This window comes from Chiloscyllium punctatum, chromosome 26, assembly GCF_047496795.1.
Source record: "Chiloscyllium punctatum isolate Juve2018m chromosome 26, sChiPun1.3, whole genome shotgun sequence".
NCBI lineage: Eukaryota > Metazoa > Chordata > Chondrichthyes > Orectolobiformes > Hemiscylliidae > Chiloscyllium > Chiloscyllium punctatum.
In genome coordinates, this window is record NC_092764.1 from 11,786,871 (window position 1) to 11,809,247 (window position 22,377).

Below are 22,377 nucleotides of genomic sequence, written 5' to 3' on the forward strand. Positions count from 1 at the left end.
GTAACTTTCTACATAAGACACTCGTTTCTTACCCAGAGTGAACTACCTCTGGACTGCCTCCAAGGTCAGCATGTCTTACCTTAAAGAAGGGAACCAAACTGTTCACTGTATTCCAACAGCAATCTGACGAGTGAGTTGTGTAGTTTTCGAAAAGCTTCCTTGTTTTATACTCCACTTCCTTTGAAATAAATATCAGCAATCATTTGCTTTTCCTATTACCTGCTGAACTTAATGCTACCATTTTGTGGTTACAGACATCATGACATACAGAATCAAAGTACAGATATAAAATGTATTTTAGAAATAAAAAGTCCTTGGCATTTTCTCTCCCTTCATTTAAGGCTGATTTGCTTCCTCATGTAACAGCTACATTAATGCATGTAGTTTCTTTGGAGATTACCCAGCTATTTTATGCACCATCAGCCAGATGGTGATTGATAATGGAACAAGCAATCACAGAGGATGTCATAGCGGAGGCTGATTCAAAGGAATTATAAAAATAGTTTTTTTTATAACATCAGGAGAAGTTAGAGAAAGGTTAGGTGTGGATTGTCATTTGATAGCAATGAAAGGGGTGGTCCAATGGATTTCCTCTGTATCCTTACTCCAGCCCTTCCAGTCCCCTAACTCTGGAATCTTGCTGATCTAACAGATCTAGTACCTGCTCTAATAATAGTGTAAAACCCAGCCAAATTAAAAGGTTGTAGATTATGATTTCCAATACACATCTCCACGACAGAGGCATTACAAAGAGTGGTGAACCCAGCCCGGACAATCACAAAGACCAAACTCCCATCTATAGAATCCATCTACCAGGCCCGCTGTAAAAGAAAGGCCACCAGCATTCTCAAAGATCCATCCCACCCTGGCAATGTTTTTCTACAACCTCTACCATCGGGGAGAAGGCACAGGAGCCTGAACACATGCACCAGCCGGTTTTGAAACAGTTTCTACCCTAGTAGTGTTCGAATACTGAATGTACTCACAAACTCATAACATTGGCCTGTACCTGTGTTTTTGTTTTTGCTGCTGTTTACCTATTATTTACTTTTCTATGCTACTTAACTCTGTGACCTGCCTGTATTGCTCGCAAGACAAAGCTTTTCACTGTGCCTCGATACACATGACAATAAATTCAATTCAATTTAATTTTCATATGCCATTTGAATAGGTAATATTAGCTATATGGTGTTTTTAAGGTAGTATTTAATGTGGGTCCTGCTTGCTTTCTCAGGTGGATCCAAAAGATTAAACAGCAACTTTTCAAACAAGGATATGGGGGTTCTCAATGTTCTCCTGGAAATGTTGATTACTCAACCAACATCAACACAATAGACCATCTGGTCAGTATCACATCTATCATCATGGGAGCTTGTTGTGTACAATTGTACAGCAACTACCTTTCAAAGGATCTTACTTTTCAGCTGTCAAGTGCTTCAGGTCATCCTAATGTCATAAAAATGCACTGCATCAAAACAGCAAAGATTTGAGAGAACAATGGAAGAGAATCTTCAGTTAGATGAACAGATTCAAACAAAGAGCGTTCTCCTTCAACTAGTGAAAGTTAAGAGGTGACTGGATAGTGATGTTAAAAGGTCATGGGGGTCTTGAAGCACAGTAGATTGAGAGTAGATCTTTTCATTGGCAAAAGCACGTAGAACAAAAAGAGAAACTTGTGGTCAACCATGGGCCCAAAATTGAATCCACTTGATCCACAGCTGGAGTAACTGGGCAGAACAGAAAATTGGCCAAACTGAACTAAACAGCAGTCAGCAACTATCAGCTGTAGGGAACAGTGCAAACCAAAGTCAAAAAGGTTACAAAGGTTCAGAGGAAACCCACCCGGGGATTATTGGTTCAAATCGATAAGGCTTTCTGGTACCTGATCTCTAGCCTGAGAATGTACACTTTACACCTTCCCAGGTTGGCAACAGTGAACGGTGTTGGTGCAAACACATTTGATACTTTGAACCCCACTCATGACCCCATTTGCCAAAGGCTGCAGAACATTCAGGATGGACTCTAGCAAGCAGGGATTTAAAAAAAACACGTGGAAGGCACACGTTCAGGGAAGACTTGTACCAAGACCCATGGTGGAAGATTGTTGACCAAGCAAGAGGATGCAGGAGAAGATCCACCCTGAACCATGTGTTAGCTACCTTTGTGGAAGAGAATCAGTCCTATGTCAGAGAGGAAGGAGGTTGCGAAGGTCTAGCTCAAACATGTAGATCATATCCTTCCTCAGGTGCATAGAGCAAGATACAGAGTAAGGTTGACGGAACTTGAGAAATGCTCATAAGGTGGTTTAAAAATGATTATTTGGTTAGTAACATTGAGTTAAACTACAAACTGAATGTTGTGTCTTATTGCCCATTTCACTGTTGAGAGAGCTTGGGTAAAATGTTTTTAATACTGGATGAAGTGCCCAAAGCATAGATAACAACAATTGAAGGTAATTAGCAAACAAAAAAAAAGACAATTTTTAGGAGGACTTTTATTAGCAGCCATTCCCAAGGCTTGGGCACAATGTTCACACAGACTTTTCAGTACAGCACTGACAGAATCCTGCCCCACTGGCATTCCACCTTTGAGATGCCGGAAGACTGGAAGCTGGCTCATGTTGTCCCCCTGTACAAGAAGGGTGGTAGGGATATTCCGGGTAACTACAGACCAGTGAGCCTGATGTCGGTGGTGGGGAAGTCGCTGGAGAGGGTACTGAGAGATAGGATCTATTTATATTTAGAAAAGAATGAGCTTATCAGTGATAGGCCACATGATTTTGTGCGGGGGAGATCATGCCTCACCAACTTAATAGAGTTCTTCAAAGAAGTGACCAAGTTGTTAGATGAAGGAAGGGCTGTTGATGTCATATACATGGGGTTTAGTAAGGAGTTTGATAAGGTTCCCCCCCAATTGCAGATTAATGGAGAAAGTGAAGTCACATGGTGTGCAGGGTGTTCTAGCTAGGTGGATAAAGAACTGGTTGAGCAACAGGAGACAGAGAGTAGTAGTTGAAGGAAGTTTCTTGAAATGGAGAAAGGTGACCAGTGGTGTTCCACAGGGGTCAGAATCGAGTTACTGTTGTTTGTAATATATATAAATGATCGAGAAGAGGGCACTGTTAGTATGATCAGTAAGTTTGTAGATGACACAAAGATTGGTGGAGTAGCAGAAAGCTTAAGGGACTGTCAGAGAATACAGGAGGATTTAGATAGACTGGAGAGTTGGGTGAAAAAGTGGCAGATGTCTTTCAGTCCAGACAAATGTGAGGTGATGCATTTAGGTAAGGCTAATTCTAAAGCGAATTATATAATGAATGGAAGAGCCTTGGGAAAAGTTGATGGGCAGAGAGATCTGAGAGTGCAGGTCCATTGTACCCTGAAGGTTGCTGCACAGGTGGATAGAATGGTCAAGAAGGCATATAGTATGCTTGCCTTCATTGGGCTTGATATTGAGTATAAGAACTGGCAAGTCATGTTAAAATTATACAAGACATTGGTTCGTCCGCATTTAGAACACTGTGTACAGTTCTGGTCACCACATTACCAAAAGGATGTGGACGCTTTGGAGAGGGTGCAGAAAAGGTTTACGAGGATGTTGCCTGGTATGGAAGGTGCTAGCTATGAAGAGAGGTTGAGTAGGTTAGGTTTATTTTCACTAAATAAAAGGAGATTGAGGGGGTGACCTGATTGAGGTTTACAAAGTCATGAGGGGTATAGACAGAGTGGATAGAGACAAGCTTTTCCCCAGGGTGAAGGATTCAATAACGAGAGGTCACGCTTTCAAGGTGAGAGGTGGACAGTTTAAGGGGGATACATGCGGCAAGTACTTCACACAGAGGGTGGTGGGCGTTTGGAACGCGTTGCCAGCAGAGGTGGTAGAGGCAGACATGGTAGATTCATTTAAAATGCATCTGGACAGACGCTTGAGTAGGTGGGGAGCAGAGGGATACAGATGCTTAGGAATTGACTGACAGGTTTAGACATTACATTTGGATCGACTCATGCTTGGAGGGCCGAAGGGCCTGTTCCTGGGCTGTAAATTTTCTTTGTTCTTTGTTCATAAACACAGGGCTTTAACTACTCCCTCACTTCAAAAGACTACAATTATGGCCAGTATTTATTCCTCAATCAACATCATGAAAGCAGATCATCTGATCATGACCACATTGTTTGGAGGAGTTTTGTTTTATTTTTGTTCTATCTATGATCTTATGGACCAGGCCAGACCCCTCAATGCACATTAAGGAAGTATCCTGGACCCTAACTTTGCTAGCTGTTTTAAGCAGATGTACAATGGCTATTCCAGGAGGGATGCAGGTGGCCCAACCACTTTTGTTTTAAACAAAACAATTTATTTGCAAGATTACCAAATGAAATACAAACAAAAGAGAACAGAATACAGAATAACTTAGCCTATCTGAAAACCCAACAGATTATCCCAATTTAATGATGCTGTCCCAAGCACTTGCAACAATCCCTAGAAACATCCCTTTGCAAAAAAAAAGGAAAAAAAATCCAACATGGATTCTTACAGGAGAAACGTCAGAGAGAGGAAGGATCAGCAAGGACCTGCTTCTTTGGGTCCTACAGCTTTACCAATGACTGCTTGCTAAAACCCAACCAAACCAGAGGAAAAGCTGAGCTGGGAGAACTGGCCACTCCGCTTTCATTGTACAAGGGTTTGTTTTTAAACTTGAAAGCCTTTTTCCTGAGGCAATATCCATTATCTATAATCAACCTGACCCGAAAACCCTTAAAACCAGACCTCCCGGAGTCTCTGTGATTACGAACCCGCTGAAAGAAAAAACCAAGGACAATAATAACCTTGTTAAAGAAGTCACATGGGACATGGGCTTCACAGGCTGGCCTTCAATTTATTGTCTGACCCTAGTTGTCTTTAAGAAGTTTGTGCTGAACTGCCTTCTTGAATCATTGCATTCTCTTTGAGGCAGCCACTGATAATGCCATTCGGGATGGAATTATTGGATTTTGACCCAACTACACAGATGGAGCAGTGATACATTTCCAAGTCAGGATGGTGAGTCGATTGGAAAGGAACTTTCAGGTGGTAGTGTTTTCATGTATATGTTGCCCTTGGCCTTCTAAGTAATAGATGTCATGGGTCTGAAAGATGCTGTTTAAGAAACCCTGGAGAACTTCTGCAATGCATCTTCTGGATGGTTCACATTGCTGCTGTAAGGGTGAAGAACATGGATGTTTGTGGATCTTGTGCCAGTCAAGTAGGCTGCTTTATCCTGGAAGGCATCCAGCATCTCCAGTATTGCAGGTATACTTGAGGGAGGTGTGCAATTTTCCATCAGGCTCCTGACTTGTGCCTTGTGGAGCAGTATTTGCACAGTCAGGAGATGTGTTACTTGTTGCAGGATTCCTAGCCTCTGACCTGCCTTGCATGCAGTTACGCTCGTTACATTGTAACAGCGAGGATACCTCTGAAGCATATCATCATCTATAAAAGGCTGGACATCCTGAATTCTGAAAATACGCAACTGAAATGTGATTAGCTTTTCTTCTTTCAACAGAAAAACTAAATTATTGATCAGTCAAAATAAAATAGGTATTTGTGATCATTTCTCATTGCTCCGCTCGGTCATTTTAAATTCTCTTTGTATTTCCTTGTATTAATTTGTTTTTAAATTCTATGTTACCGTGATATAATATCTGCATCCTTCAATAAATTCTATTTTTCTGTAACTCCTGTGTTTATATGTGCCTCTACGTACCTCTGAGGTAACCCTTCCTCCCTGTTAGAATTGTTTCTATAGCAGTGCTCAACCAGTCTTGGACTTAAATAACTTTCCCTGCCATTATAAGGGTTGATCTGACAATCTATTTCCAACCACTTTATCTTATTCCAAATTCATTCCTCTTAAGGTAGCTAATTTCTAGATTGACACCACATAGATTGGTGGAATACTAAGTAGTGTAGACAGAAGCATAAAATTACAAAGAGACATTGATAGATTAAGCTTGTGAGTAAAACTGTAGCAGATGGATTTCAATGCAGTTAACTGTAAGGTCATCCATTTTGGATCAGAAAAGACAGTTCTGAGTATTATTTAAATGGTAAAAAGCCAGGAGCAGCAGAGAACGAAGTCCAGATAACTGAAATATAGCAGTCAGCTGCAAAAAAAAACAGATAATGGAATTGAAGGACAGAATACAAATGAGAAGAAAGCTTTGCAACAGTTAAAGACTCGGTTCAACAACATCTGCATATAATTCTCGGTCTGCAACTTGCATCAATTGCTGGCACTTACGCAGTGCCTTCAACATAATAAAATGGAACAGCATGTTTTACAGAAGAACAACTAAATTTGGTGGAGACCCACATTATGAAGATATTATTGGCAGAAATGTTAGGCTTAAGCAGCATTCAAAAGGAGAAAAGAAGAAGAGAAAGGGTGAGAGGATGAAAGATGTAATTCAGTGGATAGCACTACTGCCTCACAGCATTAGGGATCTGGGCTTGATTCCAACCTTGGGTGACTTTCTGTGTAGAGTTTACACATTCTCCCAATGTCTCTGTGGGTTTCCTTCGGGTGTTCTGGTTTCCTCCCACAGTCCAAAGATGTGCAGGTTAGAGTGGCTAAATTGCCCCATCATGTCCAGGGATGTGCAGGGTCACAGGGATAGGGTAGGAGGGGTGAGTCTGGGTGGGATGTTCTGCGGAGAATTGTTACAGACTCGATGGACCAAACAGCCTGCTTCCACACTGTACAGATTCTTCGAAAATGAAAAGGACCTCGAATCTCAACATTTGAAGGTATAGCTGCTGGTGATCACAAAATACAAGCTGGGAGCTCAAGGAGCCAGAATTAGTGTAGAGATGTCTCACAGGAATATGGCAATGAAAGATACAATGGAAATAAGGAGTCAAGGTCAAGCTGGGATTTTAAGACAAGAATGGTAGTTTTAAATTCAAAGCATTGGTAAACAAGTGCCATTGTGTTTCAATGAGCACAGAGTTGATTCAGAATGATAAATTAATCTTGGAAAGAGTATAGAATGTTACTATGTCTCCAAAGTTGAAATTTTGAGGAAATACCATATAATATTAGAACGATATTCTTGAAATGCAAAAATTTAAGAAGCTATTTGATTGAGGATAATAGGATTTCGAAAGCTTTTTATAGGGTTACAGATGATTCAAACACCGTGGATTGAGAAAGCTTTTTTTAGCAATATCAAAACCAGGCCCTTCAAGAATCCAGTTAGGAAACACTTTTTCACACAAAGGGTAGCAAAATGTGGAACTTCCTCATGCAAAGAGCAATAGATGCTTGCTGTATTAATCACATCAATTCTGAATTTGATCACATTTTGCTTCACAAAGATATCAAATGGAAATGGAAACAAGTTAGATTGATGGAATGAAGGCACCCATCAGTCATTGAATGGCTGAAGAAGTTGGAGTTGCTGAATGGACTGTTCCCATGCTCTCTGGCACCTATATCTTGAATCACTCTTTCTCAAAGTTTGAATATCCACAAGGCTCCCTCTCATAAAACATTGCAGTTCCATCAAATTTTTGTTGTCAATCTCCACCGATTTCTCATCCACAAATATTTTGCTTCTAAGCTCCTCATCTTCACATTTAAAGCCCTCTGGAGTCTCATTCAGATTTAGCTCAAGGATTGTCCAAGCAAATGCTCCAGCAATTTGCTTGCTGATTTTCATTGATCCATCATTGATAGCTACACTTTCAGATGTTCCAACATTAAACTCTCTATCTTTTTCTTTAATATGACTGTTATATAGCATCTTTTAAGATCCCAGAACATCTCCAAACACTTACAGCAAATGAAGTATATTTGAAGGTAATAACTGAAGTGCTGTAGTGTAAAAGGTGTAGCAGGCAGCAAGTACACAGCAAGAATCCACAAGCAGTAATATGATGATAATGGCAAGCAGGTAATTCATTTTGTAATGGTTATTAAGAGATAAACATTGGTCAGACTACTGGGACCCAACCCACTGTGCTTCTTACCTCACTTCTCACTCAAGTAGTGTAATGAAAATTCAGCCCAACAACTCTTGATGTCATCAAAAAATTAGAAATTTTATCAAAGCAAAGTCACCAATTTATATATCAGATGGACTCAGGCTAACAGAAAACACAAACTGGGTTTCTATACTTAGGGACTATTAATGTTTTAAGCAAATAAATTTTAGCTAAAAGTAAACACTTATGATCTGCTGACATGTAACTATACACGTCAAACTCTAAATGCCTCCGATACACAAATGTCGATAGACAAAAAGCACATTGGTTTTATGGAAGGAAGGAAAAAAACTAGGGAGGCAGTTCAATAGCTCCAGTCCACAAGATTTACTGACATAATCCTTTTCCTTGCTAGGATTTTCTGTTCTTCAATCTTTTTCGGCCATTTCTTCCACTTCTTTGATAGAAGCATAGGTGATTGGTACATTAACTGCAAAGTCCCCTAATTATTGGATAAAGATAATAACTTACAGCACCTTGTGAGGGAAAAGCAACTGGTTTTCTTCCATCTCTGGGTGTTTTACTGGAGAGAGAAACACTTCAACTTTCTTTTCGGATGTTCAAAATCTTCTGCCAGCATCGCTCACACTCACCAGCTGTTCAGCTACCCAGAAGCCAATCAAATAGTTACTGTCAGCTGACAGACTTTGTCATCCACAACTGGCCACTTAAAACTGCCAGTTCCTTGTTCACTAGCTGAACATCATCTTGTGTCTACAAACTCGCATGCAAACAGCATTCCCTATAACTCCATAATGTTTGCATAAAACAGCAGTTACAATGAGTTGCAGTAACTTAGTTTGAAAAAGTGCAGCATTGATTTTTATTACTTGCTTGCAGCATAAGGACATCACTGGCTAGTGATCTCCCACCTTTAATTGTCTAGAAGACAGTTAGGAGCCAACCACTTAGCTGTGGGTCTGGCATCACATGTAGGTCAGATCAGGTAAGAATGGTAGATTTCCTTCCCTAGGGAACATGAGTAAACCAGATAGGCCTTTGTGGCTATTCATAGATCAGAAATCCTACAGTGCAGAAAGGGGCCAGTTAGCCCATCGAGCCTACACCAATCCCTATCCAGGCCAAGCGCACTCCCCAGCCGCATAACCTCACATCAACCATGGCTAACTGGCCTAACCTGCACATTCTTGGACAGCGGGAGGAATGCCACGCAGACACGAGGAGAATGTGCAAGCTCCACACAGACAGTCACCCAAGGCTGGAATTGAACTGGGCCCCTGGTGCTGTGAGGCAGCAGTGCTAACCATTGAGCCATTGTGCTGCCCACAAAGCTATTGAGATAGTTTATCACTGCAGGTTATTATTGAATTAAAATTGCACTCTCTGCTATGATGGGATTTGAATCTATGATTCCAGAGTGGTAACCTGGGGTTCTCACTGGCTCATCCACTGACATTACCATAGCACCATCATTACCCCTATGATCACAGCACAATCCTTGGTTTTGAGACAATCCTCCTTCCCTTTCAGTCAAGAATGAAAAATATAATAAAATAAAAAGTGAACAGTCCCTACCTTTAGACATTTGTCCTGCATGATCTTGTATACCTATCCGAGACATCCATTTACTATCTGACCTGAAAGAAAGCATCTCTGACAGTGCATCTTACTCTCACTACTGCATTGGACTATCATCCAAGCACTTTCTACTCAAGTTTCTCAAGTAGGAGTTCAGTTCACAATTTTTTGACTTATAAGCAAGAATATGACCCATTGAGCCACAGCTGTCACAAGCTCCGTGGATAATACTATTAAAATATAAGTTAGCCCACAAAGTAATTGTCATTCATCACAATTTTCCAAATAGCAAAATTTTAAAATTATCCACCATTTTACTCTTCATTTCAGTTAATAAAGAATCAGCAATACACTTAAAGACAGCAAAGTTTAAATGATCAGATTATGAACTATTAAATATTCTCTCATCTGATAAAGAAGGTAAAGAACTCTTTCAATGAGGTCATGAAGAGATTAATTGCCTTCCAATTTGGTGCCAGATGTTTGATGAAAAGTCAAGTATACTTCAGCATTGCATTTTATTACATATTATGAGTAATTTATTACATATTACAGATAATTATTAAAATCTACCCAATTTACCTTTCACACACATGTTGCATTTGCTAAAATGCTAACCTGATTAAGTTAATGAGTGTTCAAATTGTGAATTTTCAGAGCATATTACAAAAATTGTTTGATAATTAATTCTGAATTACCTAGGGGGTTAAGTTACACTGTGTTATAGCTGATGCATGCATGAGATGCACATTAGAATGTCATTATTTGATGGATTAGCTTTGGTAGATCGTTAACGTCCTTTTTAATGTGCCCCCAAATTCCTCTTGGGACCCAAACAGTTTAACAAACATTAAGGGAGGAGTGTTCAAGCATTAGTCTCATTAGATTATGTATAGGTGCATTATATGGATGAATGTAGAATAAATACAACATTGAAATCTGTGTTCCGATTAATGGACCAAGAATGGAATTTTACAGCTCTTCATGCATGGGATAAAAAGTCACATTGCTATAAAATTGAACACAATGGTACTCAACACTTGTCCCTTTTGCCTACTCAGTTAGCACTGCAATTATCCCAACAATGGCAGGGTGTTCCCCTGCCAGCCCATTTATCCTTGTGGCAACTGAAGTCTTCTAAGAGGCTGACCAATGGCGATTGCCTCCTCCAGCCATATTTGACCTGCTGTGGGGGCAAGTCAAGCTCTAGGAGTGGCTTTAAGATTGAGATGGCCAAGTTCTTCATTAGTAAGGGGATCAAGGGTTACAGGGAGAAGGTGGGAGAATGGGGTTGAGCAACATATCGGCCATGATCAAATGGTGGAGCAGATTTAATCCTAATTCTGCTTCTGTATTTTATGGTCTTATGATCCCTTGCTATCCGCTGCCTCCCACTCTGAGGTGTTTACTGCCTACCCACCTCACTGAAGCCTACCAGTATAGCCCTCCTGTGAGGCTTACCTTTCACTGTGAGTCCCCTTGGTTCCAATTCATCAGGAATGACTGCCATTCCAGCAGTTGCCAGTATTCATGGTGGTGCTGCCAGGTCAAGGGTACCTCTAGCTCTCTTATTGACCAGCAGCTCATGGTGGTATGATTCCCCTCTGACAGGAGATAACTGTCCATACTATGTGTGCTTAGTTGAGAGTCCAGATCAACACAAAGCATGAGATCAGCCCGGAATCAAATTTGATGCATGAAAAGAATTGTTTACATTGCTTAATTAACTTCTTTCAATAGTTATAATGAGCTCCCCTTGCTGCGATCTCTTTTGTCCACGTATACAGAGAGGACATGAGGTGATGTGAAGTTAGTGTTTGACATTTTGATAGACCATCTAATTGACACATTGAGAGTGTGGTAGGAGCAGCAGGTTATTATTATTTTTCAAATAGTGTATCTGAATTGCTACTTATTTCTCTCTCTCAGCCATTCCACATTCGCTATTGTTGTTATATAGTTTATTTTAAAGAAAAATGAAAGGTCAGCTATTCAAAATTCAGGAAATCCCCTAATTTCAAAGCCCAGGTCTGATTAAACAAAAATGTTTAAAACTTTCATGGAGCATGCCAGTTTGAAATGTTAGAGACTCGGCACTGATCACTTATAGATCACTTCAAGAATGCAGAAGCTCCCTTTTACATGGATTGACTTTGCACAGAAGTTGATTGTGACTCTGTGGTCCTTTATTTCACCTGATCTCTTGTTTTCCAAATAAAAAATCAGATAGTCACTGTTAAAGCCTACTGAGAATTCAGAAGAAACATCTTTACTCAGAAAGCGGCACAAGTGAAACATTCGACCTTAGGGAGCAGTCCTGGCAAATGGTGTTGATGCATTTGTAAGCAAGCCAGATAAGTACGAAAAAATAGAAGGTTATTTTAGTAGGTGTCAAAGAGTCGGAGAATGTTCACCTTCAACACCTGTAAAACCAACAGAACCAAATAGTCTGATTCTGAGTTGTTACAGAATTATAATGGTGCAGAAGGAGGGCATTTGGCCTATCATTTTGCACAGGTTCTGTTATCTAATACCAATTTCATGCTTTTTTTCCATATTCCTGTATACCATTACTATTCAAAAGAAAAGAAATATCCACAGTAACATCCTTTGCATTGAATCCACACAATAGTACTGAAAATTAATTTGAAAATGATTAATTTTGTTCTTAGAATTAGACAATAATAAGATTCTCCACTTGACAAGCAGGTGAAAGTACTTATAATTAGAAACGAAAGTAGATAACTTCATCAGTTTCTGAGAACACAGAAGACAATTGGTAAAATGGAGAAGGGCTAGGTTGTTGATGTTTGAGGAGAAATCTTTGCACATTTGAGTTGTTGAGGTTAGAAATCTTACTCAAAGTGGATTCAAAATTAATTTTGATAAGTGAAATACACTTGTAGTGAAAAGAGAAAAATTCCAAGGAGAAAGAGCAGAGATAAATTAAATAGCTCTGTGCAATGAATATGTGTGTGTGAAAGTGTCTGTGTCTGTGAGTGTGTCTGTGTCTTTCATTGAATTATTTGTTATCTTAAATTTTATATAAGATAAAACATTCGGTGAATGAATGGTGGTGTATACCCAGAAGGAAAAAGCAATTATCATAGAGTATTTGTTATTTATTAACTTTTATCTAGGTATCAGGATTAGGATTAATGTGTACAAGTGATTCAAAAGAAAAGGATCAAAATAATCTGGAACAAGAAGATTAGAAAAGGTTTAAAAATGTGACAACCTGTTGGAGGAACAGTAAAATAATCTACAAACTCTGTCACTGAGACCTCAATTAGCAGCTGAACAAACAAACACACAGATTGTGAGCAGGAGTAAGCCATTTGGCCCCAAGAATACATTCCATTATTTGATAAAATCAAGTAATCCGGTCAGGTCTCAACTTGGCTTTCTTCCTTGTTCCTGATACCTTCTGCCTTCCCTTATTAGTCAAAAATCTATCTACCACTCTTAAAAATACTCAATGACTCTGTCTCCAGAATTGTTGAGGAGAATTCCACAGATTCAGTGGTGTACCGCAAGGGTTGATGTTGGGATCACTGCTGTTCGTCATTTTTATAAACGACCTGGATGAGGGCGTGGAACGGTGGGTTTGTAAATTTGCAGACGACACTAAGGTCGATGGAATTGTGGATAGTGACAAAGAATGTTGTAGGTTACAGAGACACATAGATAAGCTGCAGAGCTGGGCTGAGAGGTGGCAAATGGAGTTTAATGCGCTCAAGTGTGAGGTGATTCACTTTGGTCGGAGTAACTGGAATGCAAAGTACTGGGCTAATGGAAAGATTCTTGGTCGTGTAGATGAGCAGAGAGATCTCGGTGTCCAGGTACACAGATCCTTGAAAGTTGCCACCCAGGTGGACAGGGTTGTTAAGAAGGCATACAGTATTTTAGCTTTTGTTAATAGAGGGATTGAGTTCCAGAACATGAGATTATGCTATAGCTGTACAAAACTCTAGTGCGGCCGCACTTGGAGTATTGTGTACAGTTCTGGTCACCGCATTATAAGAAGGATGTGGAAGCTTTGGAAAGGGTGCAGAGGAGATTTACTGGGATGTTGCCTGGTATGGAGGGATCATCTTACGAGGAAAGGCTGAGGGACTTGAGGCTGTTTTCATTGGAGAGACGAAGGTTGAGAGGTGACTTAATAGAGACATATAAGATAATCAGGGGGTTAGATAGGGTGGACAGGGAGAACCTTTTTCCAAGTATGGTGACGGCGAGAATGAGGGGGCATAGCTTTAAATTGAGGGGTGATAGATATAGGACAGATGTCGGAGGTAGTTTCTTTACTCAGAGAGTAGTAAGGGTATGGAATGTTTTGCCTGTGACAGTAGTAGATTCGCTAACTTTAATAACATTTAAGTCGTCATTGGACAAGCATATGGACATACATGGAATAATGTAGGTTAGATGGACTTCAAATTGGTATGACAGGTCGGCGCAACATTGAGGGCTACTGCGCTGTAATGTTCTATGTTCTATGTAGGTCTGAAAGGAAAGACTTCTCCTAATCTCAATCTTAAACGAAAAACCATTTATGTTTACGTTTTGGACCATTGCTCTGGTCCCTCCCTCAAGAGGAACATTCAAACTGAACAATTAGTTTTTTCCCACATCATACACTGCAAATTTTTGCTGACTCACTTAACTCATCCATATCATGTTGAAGATCCCTCTTCACCAGTTCCTTTCTTATTGTCTTTGTGTCATCAACAAAGGTAGCAATCATACATTGGGTCCCTTCATCTAAGTTATAGTTTATAAATTGTAGATTGTTGATTTCAAAGCAACAATTCCTTTTAAAGTACATCAGTTCCATCTTAGCAAACCCAAAGTTGATCCATCAATAATTGGTCTCTGTTTCCTGCCTTGGCCTCACTGAGGAGTGAGTTATAATGTCAACACTGTTTACTGAGGAAGGCATAAGTAACACAATATGGAAAAATTTGCAATAGCTGCACTATGCTACTTTGGTAATGACAATGAACACACAGCTTCTTTCAGAGACTTTGATATCCCTTTTCCTTCTTGACAACCATTAGCTCATTTATTACTCATAATGTTACCCAAGTTGTGAATGCCTTTAGAGTCATAGAATCATAGCATTCTACAATACAGAGACAGGCCTTTTGGCCCAAACTTGTCCATGCCAACCAAAATGTCCATCCACACTCACTTAATTTCCCTGCACTTGGCCCATATCCTTCTTAACATTTCCTATCCATATACTCATCCAATGCCTTTTATATCCTGTCAATGTACTTGCCCTTTTAAAATATGTTGATGATGACAGTAAACAAGAGACAACACCAGGTTTCAGCTGTAGGTGGCTTTTCAAAATATTCAGAACAGAGAGACCTAAGGATTAGGTACATAACTCTTTGAAATTTGCATCACAGGTAGACAGGGTGGTTAATTTTGCCCGAAACATCGATTTTCCTGCTCCTCGGATGCTGCCTGACCTGCTGTGCTTTTTCAGCACCACTCTTATCTAAAAAAAAGGGTGGTTAAAAAGTTGTTTAGCACACTTTCCTTCATTGCACAGACCTTTGAGTATAGGAGTTAGGACATCATGTTGAGGTTGTCCAGGATGTTGGTGAGACCTCTTTTGGAGTACTGTGTGCAATTCCACTTGCCTTGTTGTAGGAAGGATATTATTAAACTGGACAGAGTTCAGAAGAGATTTACCAGGATGTTGCCAGTAATTGAGGGTTTGCGTTATAAAAATAGACAGAAAGAGTAGGACTTTTCTCATTGGAGTGTTGAAGGTTGAGGGGTGACCTTATTGTGGCTTATAAGCCTTACAGTGCCAGAGACCCGGGTTCAATTCCCGCCTCAGGCAACTGTCTGTGTGGAGTTTGCACATTCTCTGTATGGGTGTGCTCCGCTTTCCTCCCACAGTCTAAAAACATGCAGCTTGGGTGAATTGGCCATGCTAAATTGCCCGTAGTGTTGGGTGAAGGGGTAAATGTAAGAGAATGGGTCTGGGTGGATTGCGCTTTGGTGGGTCAGTGTAGACTTGTTGGGCTGAAGGGCCTTTTTCCACACTGTAAGTAATCTAATCAAAGTGGTGGATGCAGGTACAGTTACAATGTTTGGATAAGTTCATGAATAAGAAAGGGTTGGAGGCATATGGCTGAAACTCAGGCAGATGCGATTAGTTTAGTTTGTTTGGTATAAAGCAGCATTTGACTGTTCTGATTTATAATTCACCAAGGCTTCGTCAACAGCACCTTCCAAATCTACAGCCACAATAATCTAGAATGTCAACAGCAAGAGATACAGCGGAAGCCATGATCTGGTTGTATTATCACTCGGCTGTTAATCCAGAGAAACTTTCAACAAAAATCTGGAATTAGGAATCTAATGATGACCATGAAACCATTGTTGGGAAAAACTCATCTGGTTCATCACTGATGTCCTTTAGGGAAGGAAACTGCCATCTTTACCTGGTCTGGCTCACAGCTGTGGTGGTTGTGGTGGACAACTAGAGATGGGCAATAAATGCTGGCCTGACCAGTGATACTCTCATCCTGTGAAGGAATAAAAGAACAGTCACCAGCGCAAGTTCTTTTAAATGCATTACTGTTCCTTCAAGGTCAACACATCAAAATCCCCTGAATCCCTTCCTTAACAGCATGGTGGGCATATCTGCATTCTCAGAACTGCAGCAATTCTAGAAGATAGTTCACCATTACCATCTACCAGATACTTAGGCAGAGGCAATAAATGCTGGTCTAGTCAGTGACACCCACTTTCCATGATTGAATAAAAAAGAAATTGATACAAGTTAATTTATCACAGAACGTAGCATTTACTTGGACAGGTCACCAAAATCTTATGTGAAGATGTGAGTTTTCAAGAGCATCTGAAAGGAAAAGACAAAGCAGGAGTGAACAATACAGAGCAGGAATTTCCAAGCAGGGCTGTCTAGGCTGCATTATTAAGTATATACAAGGCTGAGATAGGCAAGTTTTTATTCAATAAGGGGATCATGGGTGAAAGGAAAAAGGCAGGAAAGTAGAATCAAAGATTATCAGATCAGTCATGATCTAATTAAATGACAGAATAGACTTAAAGGGACAAGGACTTCTGCTCCTATGACTTCTGATCTTGTAAGGTTATGGTATTAAAGGAGATTTCAGGGAGAGTTTAAGGCGTGAACATGTGGAGAGTTGGAAACAAAGTTGAGAACTTTAGCTTGGGCCTGTGCATATCACTTAGCACAGGTGCGATCAGGGAATTGAACCTCACATGAGTTAAAACATGGAGGGTATGGCCTGAGTTTACAGATTGTAGACTATGAGAGGCAAGAGTGGTATAGATGTGATAAAAGAACAGACTACTCTAACTGTGGCAGACAAGTTTAGAGCAAATTTAGTAACATATATTTAAATGTATTTAGACTTTTGATAAAGAGAATGGAATTACTTGCTGTGTTTTCCCAACTCTGAGCATTTCATTGCATGGGAACTAAGGTCATAATTTTCCAATTCAAACTTCCCTCTCTTCATGTAAGGCCCTGCCTAAATTCTATCTCTTAACCCAGCTTTTGGTCACCAGCCTGAATATCTCCTTTGTGCCTCTGTGGCAAAGTCTGTCAGACCGTAAGTGTGTGAAGTGCCTCGGCATGGCTTGCTGTTGCCAAAGTTGCAATCTGAATGCACATAAGCTGCTGTTGTTACAGAGGAGTCAGTGAAGAGAGGTGATCAATTGAATCAATGAAGACATTTGGAGAGTTATTGGAGTGGGTTTACCAGGGGGACTGACTGGCAGAGGCAATCACATTTTATGAAGGAAACACAGGCAGATGCTTGAAGTAGATGATGGTTCAAGGTTACGAGGTGAGAGCTGTGAGCTGCGATTAGTTTTGATTTTCTCCAGCACAGGCAGCTCTCCCTCCCTCCCTCCCTCCCTCCACCAAGCCCATTTCATTCTGCAAACTTCTATGCTTCAATCTGTATAACTTCTAATCCCCTTACTCGACAGATATCAATCCAGTTCTCTTTTAAGCTGTCAATTGACCCTGAAATAACAACCTTCCCTGGGACTTTTCTGTATGATTTTAAATGGAGCAAAGTGAGAAATCCAAATATGGTTCATTGAGCAGTCACTTCATTTCAAAGCCAATGATTAGAAGGGGCTTTCGCTGTATTTGATGCTCGATGAAGAATGGTTCTAGCTCTTGCTGCAGGGCCTTTCAGGGCACTCATCCAGTGCCATAGAATAATTTCTCTTTGACTGTTGTCTTTTAACAGCATGGAACTATAATTTTCAGGTTCAGTTACTGAATTCAAAAGAAGCCCGCTTTGGCTTAACTCTTTAAAAGGGCGACAAGATGGTTCGAAGAATGCTGAGTAAAAAATAAAACATTTACGCTCGCAAAAGAAAAGTGGACAATGGCAATCGCCAAAGAAAACTTATGACAGTCGCAACAGATGCTCTTGCACTACGCATGCTCAGTGGAATATTAACCACTTCGGCCACGCAGTGTTGGGATTAATGCTCCCAGGTCTCATAAAACACATCCACTTCCTTTCCAGCTTCCAATTCAAGTTCTTCATCTCCATCAATCTGAAAACGCACGCCCAGCTTTAGCAATGCATTATTTTAATATCAATTTATACCATTTAAGAGCTAGAGGTCCAAGCCCAATAGGAAACCAATCAAATCTCTGATGATCATTGGAAGGTATCAGCACAGAGAAGGTGCCTCAGGCTCAGCTCCAATTGAATCTATGTCCCAGAGATAAAATGTCAGCCTGCAACGCACTGCCTGACAAGACAGATGCTGAAGGATGTTTCCCCTTCAAAAGAAGCCATGAATTAGAGGGCACAAATTCAAAATAACGGGTCTTCTGTTTAAGATGAAGTAAAATGCCAGAAAAGATAAGCTGAAAGACTTTTTTTTCAAGAGACTGAACAGCGTATGTGGTGACAGAGAAATTTTGGTTAAAGTAGAAATGATAAGGGTAAAAATGAAGAAACAAGTGGAATAGCTGCTCATTGTACAGAACATAAATATTGCTTAAAATTGCTTTTCATCTTACATCAGAACTCACTTGCAAGAAATCAAATGTTAAAATGGAACATTAATTTATACGACATAAAAAGAAGCTACTGATTGTTAAAAACATGGGGATATATTTAGAATTGTGAATTGTGAACCTTAGTAAGGTGCTTAACCTTAGGCCAGGCAGGGAGGCTCAGATCAGTCCAGGTCACTATTCAAAGTCCACTTGCCAGGTCTAAGGTTACTCAGCTCAGAATGACAGTTAACTGATGCAGCTGCATCGCCAGGTCAACCACGGTCCCACAAATATACACCCTTTTCTCAGGCTGTTTGAGATGTGTTTCCTTTCAAAGTTTGTTTTCCTGTGTGCCAGTCCTGCAGAGGGCAAGGTGAAAAGCTTTGACTTCATGTCTCCAGTAAGCAATACATCTTTTTTAGAATTTAAGGCAGGAAGAGCAAACGTAAAAGTACTTGTTTGCATTTTTATCACATTCATTTTGTTAAGTTAATTTCCTGTCTATAATCAACATGGAAAATGTTTATGTGAATGGGCATGTTATAAGTATACCCTACTTCTCATGAATGAGTGAGTGACTGGGTAAGTGAGTGACTGAGTAAGGTTTTTAGCAGTGGGGAAGGGTTGGGATAGCTGGTACTGCAATGACACCATTGATTGCTAAAAATGAAGGTGGTGGAGCCAATTACTAGGGGACATAGGTTCAATGTGCTGGGTTTGGAATGTTAGTGGAAGAAGGGGAAGCTTACAAGAGCTGTGCAAGGCATGTTTTTCAGACAAAGGGTGGTAAGTGCCTGGAACCCTCTGCCAGATGAGGTGGTGGAAGCAGACACAGCAGCAGCGTTCAAGTAACATCTGGACAAATACATGAATAGGAAGGGAATACAGGGATACGGATCCTGTAAGTGAAGACAGCTTTAGTATGGAAAGGCAAAATGTGGTGGCGCAGGCTTGGAGGGCCAAAGGGCCTGTCCCTGTGATGTATTATTCTTTGATCTTTGGGTAGGGTGGGGTAATATTAAGAGTCTGGCAAGTTCACACTTGAGATTCAATTTATAATGCTGCATATATGTTTGAAATATATGCATACATATTTAATTTAAATGTTTCTGGAGATAAGGTTGGAGAATGGGAGTAGCTGGGTAGCTGTTTCAGGAGCCAGTAGGAACATGATGAGTCAAATGGCCTCCTTCTGTATTATAAAATTCTATGATTCTCTGATTCTAATATGGGCATGGAAAATTATAATGGAATTTTTAAAGATAATGGCTAAGTTAAATTTAGATCTAAAGTATGCCTGCAAACCCTTGTACGCGTCAAGTTAATATTACAGTAATAAAGCAAACCTTGACATTTAAGCACTTTTATGACTACACATTGTTGAACTATTTCAATGCAAAACTACCCATTTATCATTCTCTCGAACTGTCAACTGTCAGAGGGAAGGTCTAGTTCTGTGTAAAATTTACCTTATTAGATATTTTAAGTTACAAGATTGTTCCTTGGGCTCAACGTCCACATGATACCACCTGGTTTCTGGTCTTATTAGTGATTCTTATGTCCTCTTAAGATCTGGATACGTAAGCGGTAATTTTGCCTTTGAAATACTGGTGACATTTTCAATATTGACTCCTCTCCTGATAGTCCTAAAAAGAGAAGGAAAAGAACAAAAGGAGAAAGTATGTAATGGCAGGTCAAACAAATATTGCCAATTTAACAATATTGGGTGTGATCTAAACTTCCCTCCAAACGACAAAAAAACTCAGCAACAGAACACATGAAAGGCAATCAGGGCTATTTTGGAAATATACAAAAGATTCTAAAAGGTTAGTGTTTTAGGCTTAACCTTTTGTCAGAGTTGTTTGATGAAACATTATTTTTGTTTTCTGAATTTTTTTTGTTTTCCTTTGAAGTATAAAAATCAGGAAGTGATAATACACCATGACACCTCATTACGAATCACATTTGCAGTATTGGGTTCAGTTCTGGGCACCTTATTTAAGGAAGAATGTTAAATGCCCCATAGAGAATCCAAAGAGGATTTACTGGAATGATACGAGGAATGAGGGATTTTAGATGCAAGGTAAGATTAGAGTGAGTAGATGAAAGATGACCTTATTGAGATGTTCAAAACATGAACAATTTTGACAGGGTAAAGAAGGATGTTCTGGATGTAGGTTTGCTCGCTGAACTGAAGATTCATTTTCAGATGTTTCATCACCATATTAGGTGATATCATCAGTGAGCTTCCAGATGAAGCACGGGTGGTATGGCCTGCTTTCTATTTATGTGTTTAAGGTTTCCTTGGGTTAATGATGTAATTTCCTGTGGTGATGTCATTTCCATTTTTTGTCTCGGGTGTGGTAAAATGGGATTGAAGTCAATATGTTTGTTGCTAAAGTTCCATTTAGAATGCCATGTTTCTTGGAATTCTCATGTGCATCTCTGTTTGGCTTGTCTAAGGAAGGATGCGTTGACCCAGTCAAAGTGGTGTCCTTCTTTATCTGTATGTAAGGATACTAGTTAGAGTGGGTCACGTCTTTTTGTGGCTAGGTGATGTCCATGTATCCTGGTGGCTAGTTTTCTGTCTGTTTGTCCAATGTTGTGTTTGTTACAGATCTTGCAAAGTATTTAGTTAATGATATTAGTTTTGCTTGTTGTCTGTATAGGGTCTTTCAAGTGCATTAGCTGCTGTTTTAGTGTGTTGGTAGGTTTGTGAGCTACCATGATGTCAAGAGGTCTGAGTAGTCTAGCAGTCATTCCTGAGATGTCTTTGATTTAGAGAAGAGTGGCTAGGATTTCTGGACATGATTTGTCTATTTGCTTGGGTTTGTTACTGAGAAATTGGTAGACTGTGTTCATTGGGTACCTGTTCTTTTTGAATACACTGTATAGGTGATTTTCTTTTGCTCTTCACAATTCCTCTGTGCTGCAGTGTGTGGTGGCTCACTGAAATAACGTTCTAATGCAGCTTCTTTTGTGGATGTTGGGATGATTGTTTCTGTACTTCAGTATTTGATGTCAAGCTAATGTCATTTACAAAATACCTTGCAAGAACTGTAACAAACCTATATTGGACAAACAGGCAGAAAACTAGCCACCAGGATACATGAGCACCAACTAGCCACAAAAAGACATGACACACTCTCTCTAGCATCCTTGCAGACAAATAAGGAAAGACACCACTTTGATTAGGACAAAACATCCATCCAAGGACAAGCCAAACAGAGACACACACACAAGAATTCATAGAAGCATGGCATTCCAACCAGAACTCTATCAACAAACACATTGACTTGGATCCCATTTACCACCTCCTGAGAAAAAGAACAGGAAATGATGCCACTACAGGAAATGATATCACCAAGCCAAGGAAGTTTAAACTCATACATAGAAAGTGGGCCATACTACAAATGCTTCATCTGGAGGATCACTCATCTTGCTACTTAGTATGGTGACGAAACATCTGAAAATCAACCTCGCTGCACAGCAAGCAAACCTACATCCAGAACCTCAACCTGAGCTACAAATCTTCTCAAAATTCACTAAGGATATTTGGCATCCACTAGTTAGTATGTCAGTAACTAGGGAGTCACAGTTTCATGATTGTCAGCAAGATAGTTAGGAGTGAGATTTCGAGAGTTGTTCAGAATTGGAATGGACTGACTGGGAGAGTGATGGAGATGGACTCTGTAGGAGACTTAAAAATATAGCTTGATATTTATTTGAAAGAGATGAAGTTTGAGGCTATGGCAATAGAACTGGAG